Here is a 24,084-nt window from a genome sequence, read left to right as displayed (position 1 = left end):
GCAAAGGAGAGAACAAAATTGATTTCCTAAGAGAAAAGTACACAGAAAACTCAAAGACTGCCTCATATACCATGGTAACAGTACAGAAATACTCATTACAGAACATTCCATCAGAGGTCAACCTGTATTAGGAATAAAAATTCCATTAATGGTGCTAATTTCAATCTTTTCATAAAACAGGCAGTGACTATAAAGAATCCTCTCCACTGATCTTTGAAACTATTTGTTTGAATTAATGTAGTGTCTCTCTGGTGCCTGACCATTTTCTTCAGCTAGATTGAACTGGGCCTACCAGGGAACGAGGAAGAGAGTCTCATGCCAAGCAGTGGCAGCTCTTTCTCTAGTGGAGGGCCTCAGCTATGAGCAGCTCCCACATCAAGGGCAAGCATCTGCATAGCCATGATCTACTGGCTGGAACCCTGGGCTGGGCACACCGGGAAAGAACAGCGTGGGCCCATGCAGGCCTGCTGAGCCTTCTGTACCCGCATTCTAGGGTGTCCTTACATAGACACCCTCACACAATCATCTATAACAAGAAAGGAGGGGCTGGCAGGGACCAGGGAGGGAGGTCCATGGAAGGGAAGAGAAGTGAAATTAAAAGGGGGGCGAGGAAAGCAAGCAGGGAAAAATCATTTGTAACCGTAAAACCATGTCCTCTCTTTTGTCAGTGCTGTCCCAATTCTATAAGAGTGAAAGGCTGCCAAGTAATAGGCCGGCAGAGTTTTCCCTTGGGCCACAGCCAAGGCCAGTAACCCTGCTATTACAGACCTGCCAAGCTTTGTCAATGCAATCTGCTGAATGCCTTGAGTGACATGCGATCAATATTCTCCACTCTCCTGGGTCATCACAGGTGACACAGGCCTAAGTAATAAAACAGCCCTGGCTGCCTCCTCTAACTTAAATGCTTCCCCAGCCACAATATTTCTTTTTTTGTCTAAATGCCTCTAGCTAAATTTCTCATAGATCGAACCATCTGATGGGGACAGAGATTCTGAGGAATTGCAGTGTGTCTGAATTGATGCTAGCCAGTGAAAGCTCAGTCGACTGGAGAAATAGGTTCAAATAAATCGAAAATGACTAGCTACAGAGTTGTAATCTGCCAGCACCAAGCCTGTAGCAACAAGCCAATAGGAAAAAAAAATCCACTGACAAGCGGCTACCACCAAGTCACCTGCTGGAATGAGAGCCCACCTTTCCACACTACAGTGTGGATGATAGATAGACCTCCATGGCAGCTCTCATGGTGGAGGTGGGGCAGGAAGCTGCCAGTGCCAGCAGCGGGACCTTCCACTGCTCCCTATGAATGAGGAAAAGCCCACCAAGGAGCAGAGAATGGAGGAAAAGGCATGCCGCAGGCCCATTTCTGATTGAGGGGAAGGTACGCCGTGGACCTACGTCCAGGACCTGGATCAAGCACCATTCACCAGCATCTCCTTCTTCCTGGCTGACTAAACTTCCTCTGTGCTTACCCTGACAGCTATGAATCAGAATCCCAAGTCAACTGAACTCCTCAGGCCATAGTTTCTGAGCAGATGATCAAGGGCTGGAATAGACTGACTATTTAGTCAAAGCAAGGATTTATTGTAGATTGTGGGAGCTGTGAGAAACACAGAGAGGAGTTCAGAGCCCTCCTATCTGCCTGGGAGAATGATGTCTCTGAAGCAGAACTCACTACTCACAAAGATGGTCCTTCAAGGACTTCAAACTCACAAATGAAAAAACCTTCCACTATTCTTGTGCATTCTTGTCTTGTTTAAGTACTTCCGTCCAAATTGAAATACACTCATGTCCATGGCACACATCAAATAACCAACAATGCCACTGGCAGTCTATCTATTCAGGTAACCATACCCTATTTACACACACATGTCCAGGAGGGGCCACACAACCCCTGAGAACAGGAAACCTTGCTAGCATTGCTGCACAGATACAAAGGTTCAGCATAGGTTTATCCTATATGGAATAGGGATGGAAAGGAATGGATAGATAATGGGGAGGTTTTAAGTTACCTTTTTGGCCATATTGACCTGAAGGCATTTACTTGCTAACTATCTGCTCATCTCTACAATGATTACAAAAATCATCTGCATTTCACAGCTAACACCTTTTACTGCAGTAACTCAGGAAAAAAAAAAAAAGAAAACAGCAAGAGTTAACAAATGGGATTGAATTCGATACAAAAGCTTCTGATGTGCAACAAAGTCATTTACCATAGAGAGGAGACAGCTATGGTATCAGAGAAAATCTTGACCAGCTACGCATCACACAGAAAATTAATATCCAGAATATATTAAAAACTCAAAAACTAAACATCAAGAGAACAAAAATTTCAATCAGAAAACTGGCAAATTAACTGAACAAAGAAATACAAATGATCAATAAATGTCATGTCATTAGGGAATGCCAGTCATTAGGGAAATGTAAATCAAAGCTACATTAGGATTGCATCCCAATCAGAATGGTAACAAACCAGCAACAAACACTGGTGAAAAATGGGAAAAGGGACCCCCATACACTGCTGGTGGAAATATAAATCACAACAGACACTACGGAAACCAGTGTGGACATTCCTCAAAAAAGTAAAACCAGAACTATTAAATGATCTTGTTCTCCCACTCCTGGACATATGCCTGAAGGAATGTAAGTCAGCATTCAGTAGAGATACCTGCATACCCATGTTTACTGAAGCACTGTTTGCAACAGGCAAGATGTAGAGTCAGCCTGGGTGGGAATCAACAGATGAATGAACACACATATACACACAATGGAGTACAATTTGGCATTAGAAGAAAGAAATTATGTCACTTGCAAGAATATGGATGGAACTGGACTACCATTTTAGGCGAAATAAGCCAGACTCAAAAAAAATCAGGTGTTTTCTCAGGTATATAGAATACAAATTTTCTTGAAAAACAAAAATATCTCAATAGTTAAAGGCAGACTATTTGGGAGAAAGAAGGGGACTGGGGAGAGGACGGCCAGGAGCAGCAGCGTGAACCTGATCTAAGGACAGTATATACAGGCATGACAAAACCATGGAACCATTGAAATGTACCAGAGGTCTGCACTTCAAAAGCTGGGAAACAGCACATCTGTTATAACACAAATCAACCTCAATGATGCTTCAAATGCTGGTCATTAGACCTATACATTTAATACTTTGTTCTACTATGGAGATGTTTGAGTTTGTGAAAAAAAATAAACTAAAGCATCTGATAGGGCATCTCTGAACAATGCAAACAATGCTCCGGATGACGAAAGAGAAAGAGTGCTCTTTTCACAGGGGAGATTGTGATTTTGATTCAAGATGTCTGTCATCTGCTGAGGGACAGCACTTCTGGGAAACAGCTAGTCTACAGTAAGCAATGTCACCTGTTAGAACTCACCCAGCCACAGTAAAGGACAGGATTACAAAGCTATTTGTTGGGAATGTTAAAGCCTGGGCAATTAGGATTAATTACAAAGGAAAACTCTCACATATATACTCCTATGTTACACAGCTGGAAATTAATGACACTGTCATCATACAGGCCCAAGTGATCAATAACGGAACAAGTGAATGATCTGATGATCGTGTGTAGGGCCAGGAGCTTACTTGGCACATCCAGGGATACCATGTCTGTTAAGGGCTGTCTGCCTCACAAACCAACCGCAGAGGCCCAGCTCCATCTCTTTGAACCAGAGCCAGCTTGGCTCCCTGGATGGAGCCCCGAGCCCCTACTGAGGTAGGCTGGGCCTTCCCAGCCTCCATAGAAGTCACGTCTCACCAATCCCATAATCACTTGGAAGCCTTGGGATAAGCTGGCTCCACACTTAAAAGGGCGCAGTGACTTTACTTAGTCCCCCAATGCCTTAGAAGACTCTGGAAGCATTAAGATGCGCAAAGCCAGATGTCTATGTGCTGGAAAGCACTCTCTAGTCCAGGCTGACTACATCAATCCATGTGGATTATCACTACTTATTGAAAGTTCTCAGACTGAGAACTTACTTCCACAAAACGTGCACATGCCCAGGGCAAAACAAGTCATCACCTGGATTTCAGTCGGACATGGGTATCACTTCTCTGTGGTAAGAAAACATGTCAGCTCAGGGCCTGGGAAGCTGAAGTGGCTACACTGAGCAGCCAGGTGTCCCAACAGCCCTTCTGCTATGAGCTAATCCGGTGCCCCCACACATCCTGCCACTGTGGCCATGACGTGTCAGAAGGAACAAAGCAGTCAGCAAATAAACTGTGATTATAAAAAATACATATCATTTATAGAAGATAATCTTCTTGGGTGGGTCCTGTGGATCAAAAGCTACTTATAAACATCTCAGTGTATTTTCTCTTTGATTTCAATTTCTTCTTATTGTCTCTCTCTTTTTGTTTTTCTCCGTTTGGGCTTTTTTTGAGACAAGGTCTCCCTAAGAAGCTAGGCTAGACTAGAACATAATATATATATAGCCTGAGTTGGCCCTAAACTAGAGATTCTTCTGCCTCCATTGGCCAAGTGCTGGAAGTATAAGTATGCACTGTGACACTGGCTCTCTTTTTCTGTACAAATTCCCAATACCACTGTGTGTATATACATTTCAATAAAATCAGCATATAGTATTTCCATATAGTAATATGCTTTGACAGTATATTTAACTACTGCATGAAATGTCAAAACACAAAAATACCGTGAGTTAACATGAATAACATGTATTGGCACGATGTAGAGGATTCAGATCATAGGAGCTTTTTCTTCGTTTCTGATTTGATCTCAGAATAAGGTCCCAACAAAAGAACTAATGAAACAGGTATTAACACTGAAGCATTTTGGCATCCATATCAGAAAGATTTCCTAGTGGTACAGTGAAACGAATGTCCATCCTACTCTCCCCAGAATGCTGCATTTCATATCTACCAATCTTTGTTAATTTCCTAAGTGGAAGGTGATACCTCCTTGCCACATTGCATTTCTGTATTCGGTATATTGCATTCTCAGCTATGTGAACCCTATCCTCATTGCAAACCAGACTTTACTGGCTGGCAGTAAACTGAGCTAATTTGATCGAGAAAAGTTAAAATACCCTAAGCCCTCAGAGGAATTATTATTTTGAAAATGATGATGCTCCATTCATTAAAGGGAAGCAATAGGAAATGCTTTGTAGGTTCAACAAACTTTCTCCTGAAGAAGTGAAAAAAATAATGATCAAACAATGGTATGACAGCTGTGCATCAAATCTGACTCCATCACACAGGGAGCAGAGTTCTTGCTTGTGCACTGACTTGGATGTAACCACACTTCAGAGTGCCAGACATACTTATAAACAGCTCAGAGGGGCAAAAGAAAAGGAGGTGTGACAGAGCTAATCTCCTGAGCACTTTTTATGTGAAAAACTAGAAGATTCTCTGAATTATTTGCTACATTACTGATACAGAAAATAAGATTTTAAAATAAAACCTCAGAAAATGGGTGCAGGTGGCTCACACCTGTAATAGGAGTTACATGAGAAGCTGAGATCAAGAGGATCATAGTTCCAAGGCAGTCAAAGCAGAAGACTTTTTGAGTGTCCATTTCACTGGAACAAAGCTAGGCATTGTGACATGGGCTTGTCATCCCAGCTTCGATGGGAATGGAAGAAATAGGAAGATCATGGCCTAAGTACATGCCTGGGCCCAAAGAAACAGAACTCAGTACCAATGGAATAGAATTGAAAACCCAGAAATGAACCTACAGACCTATAGCCATCTAATCTTCAATAAGGGAGCTAAAAAAATAGAATGGAAGAAAGACAGCCTCTTCAGTAAATGGTGCTGGCAAAATTGGTTAAATACTTGTAGAAAACTAAATCTAGATCCTTATATATCAACCTGCACCAGAATCAACTCCAAATGGATCAAAGACCTCAGAGTCAAAGCAGACACTCTGAAAACATTACAGGATGGGATGGGAGAAACCCTAGGTCTTGGCACAGGCCAAAATTTTCTTAATAGAGACCCAGAAACACAAGAAATCAAAGAAAGGTTGGACAAACGGGATTGCATGAAATTGCAGAGCTTCTGCATGGCAAAGAAATGTTCTATTCTAGCATAATCAGTGGAAAATTAGGCCAGAAGCATGACTCAATGGTAGAGGCCCTGACTTGAAAGCCCATTACCATCAAAAAACATTAAAATTTCAAATACTTACCACCAGACAAGATACATGTAACATCAAATACAAATGCAAACACAAATATTTGTCAATGACCATTGATTAAAAAATGACCATTCATCTTCAAAATAAAAAGACAATACAACTTGGTAGGTAAAAAAAAAATTACAGAGACATTTGTCAAAAAAAAAAAAAAAGACAGCTGGGCACAGGTAGCTCACACCTATAATCCTAGCTAATCAGGAGGCTGAGATCTGAGGATCTAGGTTCAAAGCCAGCCCAGGCAGGAAAGTCCATGAGATTCTTACCTTCAATAAACCACCAGAAAACTGGAAGTAGCACTGTGGCTCAGGTGGTAGAGTGCTAGCCTTGAGCTGAAGAGCTGAGGGACAGTGCCCAGGCCCAGAGTTCAAGCCCCACAACTGACCAAAAGAAAACATACAGGCTGGGAATGTGGCTTAGTGGTAGAGTGCTTATCTAACATCTATGAAGCCCTAGGTTCAATCCTCAGTACCATGTAAACAGAAAAAGGCAGGAGTGTCCCTGTGGCTTAAGTTATAGAGCGCTAGCCTTGAGCACAGAGAGGCTTAAGGACAGTGCCCAGGCCCTGAGTTCAAGCTCCAGGACTGTCAAAAAAAAAAAAGACATACAAAGGACCAAGAACAATGCTCACCTCACCAACCACTAGGACAATGTAAATTACTATCACAAGGAGATTACCATCTCACTCAGTAGCAGCAGCTTTTATCATAAATCCTTAGATACATGTTGGTAAGGATGTGCCTGAGCTAACACTACAAAACCGTATTGTGTCTTCTCACAAACCAAGAATCACCATAAGATCTAGCCATCCCACTTCTAAAACGAATCTGAATGTGGCTCCTGGAGGACTTGTCTGCATTCTAGCATCAGCCCCAGTCACCACGGCAACTTAAGGAGTCAACCTAAGCATCCATCAACAGAGGAATAGAAAGGAAAAGTTAGGGTATACACACTGATGGGAACGAGACACAACTTTCACCCTCCCCCCCACCATCCTGGGCCCCATGGGGACTTTCCTCATCACAGCACCAATGAGGTTTCAGCCCCCTGTAACTGACCCCTAAGGTGAGGCAATCAGCAACAGCCTCCACTCTTGTTCCTCCCTTTTAAAAGCCCAAGGCCTGCAGGCCTGAGTTACTCCTTCTCTCCTTCTCTGGATCATGACCAAGACCCTTAGGCCCACTCAGGTTTTCTCTAAGAAAACTTGCCTGTTAGGCTGGGAAGGTGGCTCAGTGGTAGAGCGCTTGCCTTGCATGCCTGAGGCCCTGGGTTCGATTCCTCAGCACCACATAAGCAAAAAGAAAAAAAGCTGGAAGTGGCACTGTGGCTCAAGTGGTAGAGTGCTAGCCTTGAGCTGAAGAGCTGAGGGACAGCACCCAGGCCCAGAGTTCAGGCCCCACGACTGGACCCAAAAAAAAAAGAAGAAGCTGATCTTATTTCCAACATGTGGATGAAGTGAAAGAATATCAGATGAAATATATCAAGCTCTGTAAGACAAATTAATTCTACACATTCTTACTTATCTGCAGAATCTAAAGCAACTGAATGCACAAGAGCAGGGAGAGTTCCCCAGGCAGAGTCTGGGGGTGAGGAGAAAATCTTCAAAGAGTAAAAAGTCTTTCTGTTTTGGGGTCTACAACACAATGCAGTGAGTGTAACTGAGGATTTTGTACTTCTCAAGCAAAGAGAGCAACTTCCTAGTTTTCTCGCCACAAAGAATATTAGCATTTGAAGTGCTGGACATGTTTCTTACCAGGCTGTACACCTAGCTATTTTCCACACTTGCATGCACAAAGCATAACATTATTCTGTACACAATAAATTCATACAGTACAAACTGACCATTTACAACTAACAACAATAAGATTTTAGGAGCTATCACACATGCAATTCTGCAAACTTATATTATAAACTTCTTTCTTTTTTTTGGTGTTGGTTTGGTTTTTTTGTTTTGTTTTGTGGTTTGAACTCAGAACCTTGTACAGGTGCTCTATCTACCACTGGAGCCATACTCTCAGCCCCCAAAACATGATTTTTTAATTGGCAAAATGACCTACACTGATTTACTTCTTATTAATGTAATGATGACCATTTCTGTAGAACAGCAAAGCTCTCTAGTCAGAAGTTTAGTCAAAGTTCACCAGTGAATAGGATCTAGCAAACAAATCTGGAGGGAGGTGGTGTTCTCCTTGGGTAAGTGAATTAGACTTTCTTTTCATTTTAATTCAGTGCACTGGTTTGCCTAATTTCCTATTCATCCTGGAAGGAGAGAGGTCAGAGAAAGAAAAGTAAAATGTGGCCTATCACCAAAGCATACTGAGGAGAAGGAGGTGGGGTGGCAGGGACAGGATGAACTGCAGGAAGTGTGTTCAGGGCTGTATGGGGTTGCTCATCTAACACAAACCTGAGAAACGGATCCCTGTCTCCAAGTAATGCATTCAGCCATTAGTCATCAATGTTAGTCATCAGTTCACTCAACATTCAGTGGCACCTACTATTGGCTCTGCTCTTCTAGATGTGCAGATGATAATCCCCAGAAGACATGGACCACCAACAAAGGGAAATAATATCTGGAGGGAGTGGGGGGGTGGAGGGAACATATCACAGCTTCCTGCAATTTCAGCATCCAGGACAACATTCTACAACAGCCTTCCTTCAACTGCTGGACAAAATGACAAAATAATCTGAAATGCTAACTGGGAGACACCAGTGGCCAAGGCCCCCACGTGGAAGACATCTGGTCCTCGAGTGACAAACCCTCCAGTGGACCACAGAAAGCTCCTGCTGGGCTGTGCGGTACACACAGACCACTTCCTTTTGTTCCGAGGCCTAAAAGCAGCTAGGCCCATGTTCTGCAATTGGATTTGTGTTGCTTCTATTGCCAGCTAAAGGAGCTATTTGTGGTGCTAACCCCTCTATAAAAGTTGAGGGAGTGAAGCTTTTCTGCCTATTAGAGTGAGCCATGGTACAAAAGGTCAGAGTCCACAGTTTCAGACTGAGGCTGAGCTGACAGCGCCACAATGGGTGTTCTGCTCTCCCCAGCTAGCACTCAGTTGGTGAGGTGTCCAAAAGCGCTTGAGAGTGGACAGACAAAAATGGGACTCACTGAAGGGCATGTGCTGAGCACAGTCCCAACCCCTCACCCCACAAGCTAATGCTGCCTCTCTGGGACCCACATCCATTCTGGAAAAGCCCTGGTGCTCGTACCACCAGTAACACCTTCTAGTCTGATGCTAAGCATATACACTGTGCTTCCAAGGGTTCGGAACGCAGCAGGAGAAAGGCAAACAGGTGCCTCTGTTCTCTGCTGCCTGGAAAAAAGTCAGGCCGAGCTCATGGTTTGCAGCTGGACTAGAGAAGAGAGCTCAGGCAGGCCCCCTCCCTCAGTGCCTAATGGGGTTCCTTGCCAAATCTGGCCTGGCTTACTTTAACAATGACCTCGTAACCCAAACCAACAGCCAGCTACTTCACAGATTCCAAGAGCTTACAAACCTACTCAAAGAAGACAGATGGGGATTATCACAGATGAGTCACAATGGGAGAAAATGTCAGCTTAGGACTTGGATAAGAACTTATAAAAATTACTGTACATGTAGATAAATAGGAAGTAACTGACTTTGTTTGGAGGAGAAAAACATGAAAGGTAAAATGAAAGGTAAAAGCACTTTAAATAAGATGGAAAGTTAAAGGTTAGAGAAGAGCAACTTTGGAATTCTACTTATAAGCCTGCTCCAAGCTAAATTCTCAAAACAAATCACTAATCTATAAGGAAGTTCCTTTTGCCAAAGGATGATACTGAATGAATTAAGTATGCATGGCTCTGCGTACTTAACCGAGCATGATTCTCTAAGTATGTTTCATTATTTATGTTACTGTAATATCTTTCCAACCGTTCTTATTACAAAGGCCACTGACTGTCCAAGGAAAAGGACCTTTCTGGAAGCAGAATGACCTATTTGCCTTATTTACTGTGGTCATGTTGCCTGTTTTCTTCCCTTGTCTTAAAATTTTAATAGGAAGCTTTAATTAACTTAATATTTTCATACCAACCTACCACCTCTTATTCCCTCCTCAAGGGGAAAATTTAAATGCCAGCTGGTTAAAGTCACAGGAAGGAAAGGTCAGGAGCAGAAATGAGATTGGTCTTGTTGTTGGGACAGAGGCAGTGCCCATCTCCACACCTTCCATGTCGGTCAGGCACTCAGCTAGAGGCCTTGGCCCATGGGTCTCCATGCCATAGGCACTTATGTGGAAATCTAGCATTCCCCATCTCAACTGCCTCTCAGTGCTGGACCTGAGTAGACCTTTCCAGATAACCTAGACTTACCTTCTACCCCTAGGTAAGGGCTACAAGCAGATAAAAGTTAGAAAGGACCTTTGTATGGATCTGCACCCAGAATCCATCAGCTAGCCTTGAACTTCCAATCCTTTTGCCTCAGCCTCCTAAGCACTGCCACACACTGCCACACCCAGTGATCACTGATTTTTCCTTAACTGTCAAAGACATGTCCTCTAGTGCACGGTGGTACATGCAGACAATGGCATTCGTATTATCCTGTGCCGATGAGAAATGAACTATGCAGCCATTAAACAGGCAAGAACTTTAATGTACATCACAAAGTGAATGAGCTTGATCTAAAAGGGTGACACTTGGTGTCATTTCAACAGAATGACATTCTTAAATTGGCAGATTTGTGGAGAAGAAATGGGATGAGGGGTTGAGTAGGGGAGGACCTGCAAGGGGGTGAGATGAATAGGTGGAGCCCACATAACTTGGAGATAGTTAAACTATTTCATATGGTACAACAATGGCCATATCATGCCACTGTACAGTTGTGAAAGCCCACAGAAGGCATGATACCAGGAATGGGAGCCATCATGTCCACTGAGACACTGGGGTGAGCAGACCATCAACACTGGCATGTGCCATGCCCAACAGATTGCTCAAGGTTACATTCACATGGCACAGATAAATTCAATTTTAACAGGGAAGCAATGAAGGGTGCAAGGAGAAACAGTGTCTGTCTCTCATATGAGGCAGCCATGTATAGACATTGTTGCTTTGGAGGTGGATGGAGCACAAAGTAGGAAAAGCTGCATCCTGCAAGCTAGTCTCATTCCTACTGCTACCTCTGCTCAGCCACCTGCACACTGAAAACCTTGCGTACATACCTGCGCATAGTAGCCCTGTGTGTTTATGGCTTTGGGCAAACTGGTCTAAGCTATGAGCTCCTCTGCTCTAAGATTGACACAATGCCACCTGAACCACACTGGGTGTGGAGAGGCCCTTGGGAATGTATCATGGGATCGAGGAGGGAGCTTGGAGCCAGGAGAGCCAGGACCACCTACCTAGGAAGTGGTAGCTGTCATGCTGTCCTCCCTGGCTAGCCAACATTCCTTAAGTTTTCCAGTAAGAATGGATTCTGTCCCAGTCTTAGAGAACTTTACAGGGCTGGAGTGTAGATTAGTCTTGCTTAGCATGTGGTAGAGTCTGGGCTCTGTTTCCAGCACATCAGGGAGGGAGGGAGAGAGGGAAGAAGCAGTTTCTGATTCCCAGGCTTTGGTCATGGCCTGCCTGGGACTTATAGCAGGAGGTGTCCAGTGACCCAAGACCTAGGACCAGGAGCTCAGTCCATATCACACTGCCTTGTATATGCACACTCATCATGTAACCTGTGTCTTCTCTGTCTCATTGTGATCACGTGATTGCTGATGGTGACCACAAAGTGTTGTACACAGGACCCCAGTTTTAAATTTCACTCCATAAATCCTATCTGGGAAAGCTTTTAAATCCAGCCAATGGCCAGAGTGGGTAAACAGAATCTTACCACACAAGCCCCAGCCTAACCACGCCATGATGTACAGTCATATCTACTCTGGGAACAAATGTGAATTCTTTTTCCCTAAATTAAAAACTCATTTTAAAGAAAAGTAGTATTAAACTACTCATAAACATAATAAACCACACTTAAGTTCTGGTTTCAGTAAGTATCTCTTGCCAATAGCTATTAGATTCCACAAGTTTATATTTCAGTTTGCCAGTAGAATGGCATATTTATTCTAACCATGATTGGCTTTATGTGGCTTGTTCTCTACTTGGGTTTCTTGCTCTGATGCTTGGAGAGCTGGGAGTCAGCCCAGAAGTGTGTTATGGATTTGCTCAGGATACAAAGTCTTCAAAGGGGTCACTCTTCATCACTGTAAGTTGGTGCAGGCCTTAGGACTGCTTCAAATGTGGTATCCTTACTTTTCCCTCTCCTCCTCTTTTGTGTTATTTGGGGGGAGAAAGATGGGACTTTTTTTTTTCCTGAGAAAGGGTCTTGCTAGATAGCCCAGGCTAGCCTGTATTTCCCTTTGTAGCTCAGAGTAGCATCAAACTCATGACCCTCCAACCTCTTAACTGCTGGGATTACAGAGGTACACCACCATACCTGACTTTCCTTATTTCTTTAATGATTACAGCTGCAAGAATTAGTCTAAAAAATAAGCAATTATCTAGCAAGAGTCAAAGACCCCACATTCACTCAGAGGTTTGGCCAGGTCTTCTAAATGGTCTGTGACACACATTTGGTCTTTAAAGAACTTGACAGGATAAGCAGTTGTGATGATGGCACATGCTTGTAACGCCAGCTACTCTGGAAGTAAAGGATCAAGGGTTGAGGCTGGTCAACCTAAGTGAGCCCCTCTGAAAAACGAACTAGAATCAGAAAAACTGAAGAGATGGCTCACATAGGAGGGCATCTGATTTGCAAGCACCTGGCCCTGAGTGCAATACAACAGACTTGCAAATGTTGGGGAAAGAGGGCCTTCTTATTTTTGAACCATCCTTTAAATTAACTATTTAACTTAGATGAAGGGAAAAAGAATCTTGAATAGCATGGATTTGTTAGAAGTATAAATGATCCCAAACTCTAAATTCAGTTACTGCCTTTTGACGTCTATGGTCTAGATTTCATGCTCATAAACTGGGATTGGAGCTCGCAACAACATACCAGGGTACAGAGAGCCAGCTGATGACACTCTTTGAACAAGTTTTCTTTCACACAACCTCTCAGGCTTGTAACCAAGGTAGCTGACTGAGGCCCCAACAGATGGAAACTGGTTTCTCATCTCAAAGACCCTTACCATTGTTCACAAAGCCTATTTGTAAATTCAACAAAACCAGTTAGATTTACAGAAAGTCTTCAGTAAATTCTTTAGCCATAAATTTGTCATTTGTATGTAGCAAACTGAATTACCTTTGCATATTTTAAATTTTAGGCAACAGAAACCTAAAAAATAATCGAGCAAGTCACTCAGCCCATAATAAACAACACTGGCATAACTTTCCCAAGAGATAATTTATTGCTGTAGGATTAGAAAAAGAAGAACTACATTTCTAGTCAGGCACCAATGGCTCAATCTTGCCTACTTGTGAGGCTGAGATTAAAAGAAGCATGGCTTGGGGCCTGAAAAAGTCAAATGAGAGCAATAGGCCCTGAGTTAAAGGACCTGTATTTGAAAATCAATATAAACACATACACCTTTACTAACAGTATCCTGAGTAAAGATGAATCCAACAACACAACTACATTGTTCATCAAAATGCTAAGAAAAGGGGCTGGGAAGGTGGCTCAGTGGTAAAGTGCTTGTCTTGCATGCATGAGGCCCTAGGTTCGATTCCTCAGCACTAGATAAGCAGAAAAGGCCACAAGTGGCGCTGTGGCTCAAGCAGTAGAGTACTATCCTTGAGCTGAAGAGTTGAGGGACAGCACCTAGGCCCAGAGTTCAGGCTCCACGACCAACAAAAAAAAAAAAACGCTAAGAAAAATCTTCACTAACTTAGAAGCCAAAAAGCAGGGAATTGGTTAAAAAAAAACTACACAATGAGATATTAATCTATTTATTAGTCATTTAAAAATAATTACTGTTAAAGATGCATAAATGAGTACATTTTGAAGAAAAAAAATCCCTCAAGAATATGCACAAATTGATCTTACATTCATTAAGCTTGATTTTTCAATAAGCAAAAATGATTTTGATCAACACCTCAGGTTTTGTTTCACTCTTGTGTGCATTTGACAGGTTGAAATTGTGCAGATCACTGTATTTTTCAGGTGGAGTGTGCTTCTGAGGACATCCCAAACCCACTGAGTGTGCGCTCATGTCTAAATGAATGAGTTCAAGGAGACAATTCTCTCTGAGCACCTCTTTGCCAAGTGCTATTGTGTGCTGGGTGTGTGAAGCTCAAGCTCAGGTACTTCTCTGCCCTTTAGAAGCTGACAGCCTATGGAGAATGAGACAAGAACTCATGTAAAGAAATGTGTATGAAATCTTACAGGTCCCAGGAAGGAATTGGTAGCTGGGCTGTAGGGAATGAACAACTCTGTATTAAAAATTATATTTATTAGGATGACAAAGATGGGTAAAACTGCACAGGTGACAAGCTGGGGATGCAGGAGAGTGTGGGAAACAAGGGGCTGTGAACAGCTTGGGGAGTGGGGAGAACAGGAAATAAAAAGGAGAACCTCTAACCAAAAGCCTAGCAGGGAATCCTGAAGAGTTTGGCGGTGCCTGCTTTTATAGTATGGTGGAGATGAGAAGGCTCCATCCCCCTCTAGGACTTCAGTGTTTCTACTGGACTCCCTGAAGTAGGCCTCCATCCAGACACACTCCTGTCCAGCCATGCTATGCTCCAGCTATTTGCTGAGCAGTGCACTGGCCAGCTGATCCTTCAAATCAAGCATGCACTCCATCCCACTCCCAGCCTACTCCACTCCAGAAACTAGCCCGGATGGAATCACCTTCATCCTACCTACCTTCCTCCTCCTCCCACTTCCATCTCACAGACAGAAGTCAGGGAATTTGCTTTATTGCTCACTCCCTCACCTAACCTTCCCTTGGGTCTTAGCATCTTGCCCTATCCTTCCCAGACATCACAAAGTCACTTAAATCCTCCTTCTACTTCTGGTAACATCCAGGCCAGGCCTTGATACTTCTCTCCAAATAATGACTCCAGTATGTACTCAGTCCTTGATGTGCCAACCTTCTAACCTAAAAAGACTCTTCCTAGGGTGACTTTTGTATATATGGTCTACAACAGAAATCAGTTTCAACACAACAAACGTATCATCACGTATCACCTACAAACTGCCTGGTAGGCCGGCCCTGAAGCTGGAATTCAGGGCCTCAATCTCTCCTTCAGCTCTTTTGTTCAGGGCTGGCACTCTTCAACTTGAACAATACCTCCAGTTCCAGATTTTTGCTAGTTAAGTGGAGATAAGAGTCTCTCAGATATGTCTTCTTCTACCAAGTAAAGAGCTGATCTCATTTTACAAAATGGTGCATCTTTTGCCCCAATGAGAGAGCTCACTACAAAATGCCAGACTCACCACTGATAAACAACAACTTCTACTTGCTTAAGAACAGAATTTAGGTCTGACTGATCTACCATAGCTGACATACTTTGAGGTTAAGATGAGGTTAGAACAATATTCATTACTGTTATAGCTGACACTTATATGGTATCTAACACAGTATGTCCAAGTCTTTCAGTGTGTGTGTGTTATACACTGTGTCATATTTAATACTCAGAACCTTTTAGGTCACCTCTACCTCTCCATTTTGCATACAGGGAAGCTGAGGCTCAGTAAAGTATCAGAACTTGGCTCTGATTACACAGATAGAAGAGTGGTTGAGTGGAACTTTCAACCTGGTGCCCATTCACCTGGCTTCTGAAATCCACCAGATGAGATCTTGCTGTTAAGGTATTAAAAGGGAAACCAGAGAGCAAGGAAAAATATTTCATCATTCATCAAGTGCACACTCTATTCACTCTTAAATCTTCAGAAAATATATAGAAGGAGCTACTAGTTAACACTATTGACTAACAGTGAGTAGTATAATTTATACTAATACTATTTAATACTATAGTAACACTCTTCACTAATAGTGAATAGTATGATTTGAGCATTAATATTTCAATCATAAAACACAGTATATTCTTTCAGATGGTACAATTTGGAAAGAGAAAACTGGGTATATTAGTCACTCTTCTGCACATTGAACAACACAACTTAGAAACTTCTGTGAGCAATAGTAAGAGACACAAATAGGAGCCCATTTATAATTTTTCTAGTAGCCATGTTAAAAAGAAAATAGCCAAGTACTGGTGGCTCAGACTTTAATCCTAGCTACTCAGGAGGCTGAGATTTGAGGATCATGGCTCAAAGCCAGCCCAGGAAGAAAAGGCTGTGAGACATATTTAATCTCCAATTAACTATGAAAAAGGCAGAAGTAGAGCTGTGGCTAAAGTGGCAGAGTGCTACCCTTCAGCACAAAAGCATATATCCAACTATTTAGTTCAAGTAAAGGTCAGTTTTGCCAGTCTATCTTGGATAAAACCAACTGTATGTATCTGTGTGTATATACAGAAAAGTAATTTTTTTAGTGTGCTGGGGATCAAGCCTCATGTAGGCCAGGAAATATGTGAACAGAGCTGACCTTTTATTTGAACTATATAGTTGGATATACACTTTAGAACTGTGCTGTTCAGTCAGTGTTGTAGTGATGAAACATTTGAAATGCAACTTATTCTAATCAAGATGCGCAGTAAGGTTAAAATACACAGTGGATTCAGGTCCTTTGTATGGAAACAAGAATGTACATATCATGTTAATAACAAAATGATTGAACACTAAGATAGTAATATATTGAATACATGGGGTTACATAAAATATACTACCTAGTCATTTTACCTAATTTTTTCAGTTGTTGTGCCAGTCCTGGAGAGCTTGGATTTAGGGCTTGTTCACACAGTTCCTTCATGCATTTCTGCCCTGTAACTGACTAGCCTGTTTGACCTGGGAAGGAAAAGCGGTGCCAGTCCAACCCCTTCCTCCTGCATTGCCAACCAGAAGGTGATTTGGAAGTGCACTACATGGGGAGTATCTGGTTGAAGAAGGTCCAATTACACTGGGCTAGTTCCAGCCTCACCACCTAATCCCAGAGTTTGAAGTGAGAATTGTAATACAGTAAAACTAAGTTGTGCATTCCTGAAGAACATGCTATGGTAAGTCGACTCTCTTTATTTGCAATAGACAACACTTCTCTATGTGGTTAACAACAGGGAATACAGTTGCATCTGGTCATCTTACCCTGATGAAGAACTTCAGTTAAAAGTCAATCTTACCTTAGTGTTCTCTCTCAGTAGTCAACTTGAGATGTGGGTGCAGGGTGAAGAGCTGGAGCTCCTTGAACAGAAGGCCAGCTGGGTTTTTCCCATTAGGTCTCATTTACTCAGCAATTACTTATATGTTAACCTCACCACTCTACAATATTGAAAACATGGAAAATAAGTTCAAGAGAAGCCTTTCTTCCACTGCAAGAGTAGGGATAACATCTATGAACAGAGGTTAACCTAGGCTGGATCATGCAATTTAGTACGTACAAGGCCATAGTCTTTGTTAATGACACCCTCAAATATACCCCCGCCTACCCTCACACACATAAAAAAGAGGGAGACTGTCAAAACAAAAGCCTGCATTAGCAAACTTACAAGGAAAAGGTATAAACATCCTCTCTGGGAGTGACTCTAGGCCCTGCAGCAAGGAGTTATAGCACATAAACTGAGGTTACATAAACACTCTAATAAAATCCAGGGCTTGATTTATGGGAGTAGCCTGTCCGGTGCTTGCTCTCACAGAGAAGGGGCCTCAGTCTGCAGGACCCGCACCTGGAAATAGTCCGCCAGCCATGTGACCAGGCTACAATGCCTCCACACCACCATGCCCAGCAGAAGCAGGGTGCACGGAGAGCAGAGGGGTCCTCTGGCCAGTGATGTGTGCAGGAAGGTGGGTGCAGGTGGCTAAAACCACCACACGTTGCTTCTTCCTTTAAGACAGAAATAAGCAGATTTCTGTGTGCTCACAGCCCAGTTAGAGGAGGGTTCCCTGACTCTCTTCCCACCCTGAAACAGAAAAAAACACACAGCCAAGAATTCCAGACAGAACACACAGTACTAATGCCAAAGGGCTCAGAAAATGGCAGAGGCTGGAGGAGCATCAAGATTTTTGAATAAAACATGGTTTCTGAGAAAAGAGATCAGTACTTGGAAAAGTGGCCTTACTGAAATCTGTCCTGTGTCCCTGTGGTATTCACAATGGAGACGGAGAGAACAGAATTAGAGGAAAGACAAGGAACAGGGACCAGTTCCTCAGCTGGGCACTGGCATTCGAGGGAATAAGGCTCCTTCCACCTTCCAAACAGGCTTCATTGTCATCTGCAACAGAGGGGCCTGCCGCCTCCCTCCCTCATAATGACATCAGGTCACTTCTCTGACATATTTTAGTTTCATAAACCTATATAATTTGGAGAATGTTCAACTCACTAGACTGTCAGGAGCATCTCCAGCTCTGCAAGAGCTCCCATTAACGAGCGAGCTTGCCTATATGAATACACTGCCTCCTTACTTGTGCATGTGTCAGGTACTCAGGCTAGCAACTTCCCAGGCAGGGCTCTGTAAGAGCGTGCAGCCCCCAGGCAGGACTCTGTGAGAGGAGGGGCAGCCCCCTGGTAGGGCTCTGTAAGGACAGGCAGCCCCCTGGCAGGGCTCCATGAGGATGGGCAGGTGGGCTTCCGGCAGCAGGTTGGCAGGGCTCCCTCATGGCAGAGCTGTAGTAAGCAGCCACATCCCTGTCAGTGGCCTTTGCTGAGCATTCCTGAAGACATTCACACAGAACACAGAAGTGTCACTGGAGAGCCAAGGCTGAAACAGATCCTCCCACAGAAAGTTCCAGAACAAGGCTGTGAAACAGAACTAAACAGTGCCATCTGGTGCGAGAAAGACAGGGAAAATACCAGCTATGGAACTACAAGGCCTCATCTTCTGCAAAACCACTATTTTGTGAGAACAACTGAAGTAAAGCTACTTTTTTGTGGCTCACGGATCATTATTATATTGCATTTTCACACTGAAAATACTGAGCTCTTAAAAAAGAAAGAAAGAAAGAAAAGGCAACACTGTTAAGTTCTTATCCCGCAAGCCATCCACTTGAGTTGTGTCAGCTTTAACAGCTGGATCGCAGTTGGCTCAGGGGTGACAGGCCGCTGCAGCTGTTTCAAGAGGAACCTTTAAACTCTTAGTATCCAGTTCAGCATACTATTTTATCCTACTACATATCTCCTTATTCCCTTTTTCTCTGAGAAACTACACTATTGAGGCAAGATTCCTCTTGTCTTGCTAAGTTACGCTCAGTCACTTTTGAAGGGGCGGCATCAACCTCTTGTAGGGTGGGTGTCTGTTTCTGTGTGTCCCAGTCACTCACCACATTGCCCAGTAAGAACCAGGAGATCCACACAGCCATTTCATCAGCCATTTCCAAGAGGGGCTATTAGTACAGAATTTTCATAGCTTGTTTCTAACAAAAAATTCCAACTGTGAGAATACGATGAATACTTTATAACCTAGTCATTCGAAGAATCTAATTTCCTAGGTTGCCAAAAATGATAATACCAGCTTAGTGATTGGAAAAATAAAACAGGATAGAGAGTGCAACATCCACTATCAGTGTGTAATAGACAAGTTGTCCAGATTCCTTCTGAATTCATAATCCATGTTCCACACTACTGCTGATTACAGAATTATAGAATCTTGGGGACACAAAAGGCACTTGGAGGTCATTTTGAGACCTGCTGGGAATATGTGAACATCAACTTCATTTTATAGAAAGAGAAATAATACATGGATGTGCTTACATACATTCACATGTACACATACACACAGATGCATTCGTTTTTTGTTTTTTGGTTTTTTTGGGTCCGGTCATAGGGCCTGAACTCTGGGCCTGGGCGCTGTCCCTCAGCTCTTCAGCTCAAGGTTAGCACTCTACCACTTGAGCCACAGCACCACTTCTGGCTTTTTTCTTTTTGCTTATGTGGTGCTGAGGAATCGAATCCAGGGCCTCATGAATGCAAGGCAAGTGCTCTACCACTGAGCCACCTTTCCAGCCCCGATGCGTTAGTTTTTACTTCTAGCACATACCTGACAACCCTGTGGGTGCCCAGGAGAGCTGAGACTGCATGTTCCCTGCAGGCAGGCTTTGTATCTCAGGTCTTAGACTGCAAGTAGCTGTGAGGAACCTGTGGGATTTTATCTGTTGAGCTCCACTGCAAAGGAAGAGAAATGTGGACCAAGGAGAGACAGGTTCCTAACACAAAGCTAGAATTCACTGGAGCAGTATCCCACAGGTTCAGATAACACAGACATGTGAGTAAATATGAAGACCAAAAATACTACAATCATCAAACTTTACAGATAATAATTATAAGAGGGAGAAGGTGGGTTTTATTCCCTTTTCTGCAGACTTCAATGCAAGTTCTTTGCATCGCAGAGCCACACACAAAGTTCTCCTCTTTGGTAGCCTGTAGATGGTGCTACTAACCTGTTTTTCTTTCACATGAAAACACAATTTTGTCAGTCAGGAAGCTAATTCATGGACTGACTGCATTCCCTGGAAGGTTGGGAGAGTTCCCAGGAGTCAGTAACCAGGAAGACCAGGAAGAGAAGGCAGGCCATCAGTATATGCAGCCCATCTCTTGAGAAAAACCATAGTCTAAGAACTCTGTGAATGAACCTGTTGAGGGGGAAATGACATGGGCCCCATGAACCATTTGTCCTCCAGTCCAGGCAAAAATGCAGCAACTAGCATAAATCTTGGAACTGGGAGGGAACAAAGACTGCTTCTCCCTCCTTCACTGATGATGGGAAGAGATGCAGGGACCCAGGACCTCATAGTTTACACTAAAAATCCAGCTTCCTTAAGATTATAAGGTTGTATAAAAATGTATAAAATCAAGACAAGTGCCCAGACAACTTTTGAGACGCTTATTCACAATGGCCTTAAAAATCCTGAAGCTACAAGTCTAGAAAACAGCAATACAAACACAAAACTCCAGCACCTCAGGACCTGCAGTTGTGTGCTTTTCTCCTGACAGGTGTTAGGCCAGGTTCTTGAACACACCCCAAGCCTCTGTGCACAGATGAGGAAAGAGGTCCTACACAGACACCTGACCTGCCTATAGGTCAGATGCCTGCAAAAGAGCTCCACAAGCCAAACAACAAGACATGCACATGCACATGGAGTTCCTCCTGGAGGAAGACAGTCCTTGTCCTCACAGGCCCTGTTCAGCCTTTAGTGGGTGGTATGACTCAGGAGAGGACAGCCAGTGCGACCGACCTCTGCACGCTCCCCACAGGACCAGCACTGCTGACTGCCATAGCCAAGCCCCCACCACACAGCTTGGATAGTCTTTACCCCCAAAGCCTGAGACCACGGGGGTTCAGCTTTCAGGTTTCTTAGATTTTGGAAGAGAGACTGCATGGTTGAACACTCCTTAGAAAATATGAAATCTGAAATGCTCTGATAACCAAAACTATGTGAGTGTGGTTGGCACATTTCAGATTTTTGGATTTCGAGATCAAGGTTAGTATGTAAACAACTCAACCACACAGAATTACTCTCCGTATGGCATTTGTCCAAGACATGCATAACTGCCAGTTTTTATGCTGACTGGTTATCTCGGCAGAGTTTGGCCATAATGTTTACATAACTTCTACAGAGTTTAGTCTCCATGTGGAATGGTGTGGATTGCTGACAAACCACCACCCAGCCCCAGGTCCTTGGTACAGCAGGACAGCGATACAGAGGCTCATTTAAATCTTCAGTAAAGCAGGAGCGTCCATCACACAGTAACAGCAATGCGGTGATTCCAAACACTCTCAATCGTCTGTACACTCAGCGAGAAGTTAGCCAATTCCTCCTAATCTTGGCAGCCACCACCCCTCTACGGTTCTCTTGCAGTGGGTGTGTGCATGCAATGGGCATCAGCTACTCACTGGGGTTCTGGGTGACTAACTACCGAGGGGAGGAGGAGCAGAGTGACTTCCTGAATTAATAGGTGAAGACATAACTGTTTGAATTACAAACCATCTTCCCCAGCTCTGGTGATCTCTGAACTATCACTCCTATCTCCCACCAGACTCCAGAAGTCTGGAGAGCCCCCAGAGGCTCCTGAAAAACTCCTGCTAGTTAAGAGGAAGTTTGTACCTATCTCAGTATGCCTCTGGTCTCCATCATGCTGGTCACAGTATGCTGCCCATCTCCTCCTGGGTTCCTTTTAGTTGGCTTTTGTTTTACCACCTTTCACACATGCCTACTTCCAAGAACCAGTAGTGGTCAGGGACCACAGCAGATGGACTACTCAGAGTGCCTGGGCAGGTGTGCTGAAGAATGGTAAGGCACAGGCAGACTGAGAAGACCAGGGTAAATACACTGTCACCGGAAGTCCTGATGAATGACAGCCAGGAAAAAAACACAACTTTGCCAGACAGACTCAGGTGCTGGTAACTGACTCTGACTGATGAACTCTAAATAGTGGTTTAAATGATATTCACTATACTCTGAAAAAACACAAAGCAAAAATTCTAAAATTTAGCCAAGAATTTTAACAGAAATTGAGGGTTTTTTTAAAACAAGCAGATAAATCCTAGAGCATATAAACACAGAAAATGTAATAAGATGCAATAGAGTGACCCAAGAATTAACAAAGCTTTTCTGAAATACACAATGAAGCAAAGAAAAGAGAAAGCAAAGAAGAAAATCTATAGGATTCAAATATCCAAAGAGCAAGCAGGTCACTGGAATCTAAGACTACATAGAGACAAAAGGACAAAAAACTGACTTAGAGAAGAGCAGGTAACTTCACAAATATGGAGAAATCTAAAATTACTCAGGCTTAGAAAACTTAAAAGATCACTATAGATACGACCCAAATAAGACTACTGTAAGACACATTATAATCAAACTGTCAAAAATAAAAAACAAATCTTAACAGCATCAAGATAAATGAAGCAAATAACATACATGGGAATGATTACATGCTGCAACTGACTTCTCAGTGGAAGCCTCACAAGCCAAGAAGCCGGATAATATGTTGAAAGGAAAAAGGAGACACCCTACCAACCAGGACGACAGCATCCAGCAAAGCTACCCTTCAGAAATGACAGAGAACTAAATAAATATTCAGATCAACAGGAACAGTGAGGTTTCTTTCAAGATTTGCCTTAAAAGAGAAATACTAAAAGGAATTCAAGTAGTAAGATGAAGACAGCAGTGAACAACACAGAACATCTCACATTAAGGTAGGAGTCAGTGTAGCCAGCTCTCCTAAGGTGTACATGGGTTCCATGTCAATCTAACTCCGATGATACAGGTACTCGAGCACCCACAGATTTTGGCATCCATGGGGCCTGGGTTTCCTAGAGCACATTCCCTATGAACATTGAGTGAGAGTATATACAGTCAAGATTAAGGAATACTACAACAGTATAATTATTATGTCCAAACCATACGTTTTTATAAGGTTAGAAATAATAGCTATAAGAATGTAATAGAAATGCAGTATTTTGTGACATCAAAAATCAAGATGTAAGGAGATTTAAAGCATAGGATTAAAAGGAATAGTGTCTATTGAGATAATCATGTGGTTCTTATCCTTGCTCTTGTTGGTGTGATGAATTATATTAACTAATTTGTGTATATTGAACCAGCTTTGCATCCCTGAAATGAATCCTGTTTGATCATAGTGTATAATTTTTTTGATAAGTTTTTGAAGTCAAATGGCCAAAATTTTGTTGAGTTTTGCATCGATGTTCTTCAAAGAAATGGGTCTATAGTTCTCTTTCTTTGATGAGTCCCTGTCTGGTTTTGGGATGAGGACTATGATGGCTTCATAGAAAGAGTTTGGTAGTGAACTTTCACTGTCAATTTCACTGAAGAGTTGGAAGAATATTGGTGTGGGTTCTGCTTTGAAGGCCTTGTAGAATTCAGCGTAAGTCCATCTGGTCCTGAGCTTTTCCTGGGTGGGAGGTCTCTTATTGCTG

At 42.9% G+C, this 24,084-nt stretch overlaps 1 protein-coding gene across 12 annotated transcripts in view; it reads right to left on the bottom strand.

Annotated features, from left to right (window-relative positions):
- Positions 1-24,084, bottom strand: part of Auts2 (activator of transcription and developmental regulator AUTS2) — an 836,783-nt gene that overhangs the window by 449,425 nt on the left and 363,274 nt on the right. Inside the window, exons 2-3 of one of the 12 annotated variants that reach the window (XM_070035594.1) lie at positions 20,185-20,309; positions 17,335-17,473 (exon numbers count right to left, since the gene is read on the bottom strand). The exons of 8 other annotated variants lie outside the window; for them this stretch is intronic. The gene's annotated coding sequence lies outside the window, so the exon portion shown is untranslated. Of the gene's footprint in view, positions 1-17,334; positions 17,474-20,184; positions 20,310-24,084 lie in introns of those variants that run through there. 3 more of the 12 variants (XM_070035595.1, XM_070035596.1, XM_070035598.1) reach the window with 3 other exon arrangements.

The sequence above is a fragment of the Dipodomys merriami genome, unplaced genomic scaffold, assembly GCF_024711535.1.
Source record: "Dipodomys merriami isolate MVZ:Mamm:240054 unplaced genomic scaffold, mDipMer1.0.p SCAF_26, whole genome shotgun sequence".
NCBI lineage: Eukaryota > Metazoa > Chordata > Mammalia > Rodentia > Heteromyidae > Dipodomys > Dipodomys merriami.
This window is presented reverse-complemented; position numbering and strand designations above follow the sequence as displayed.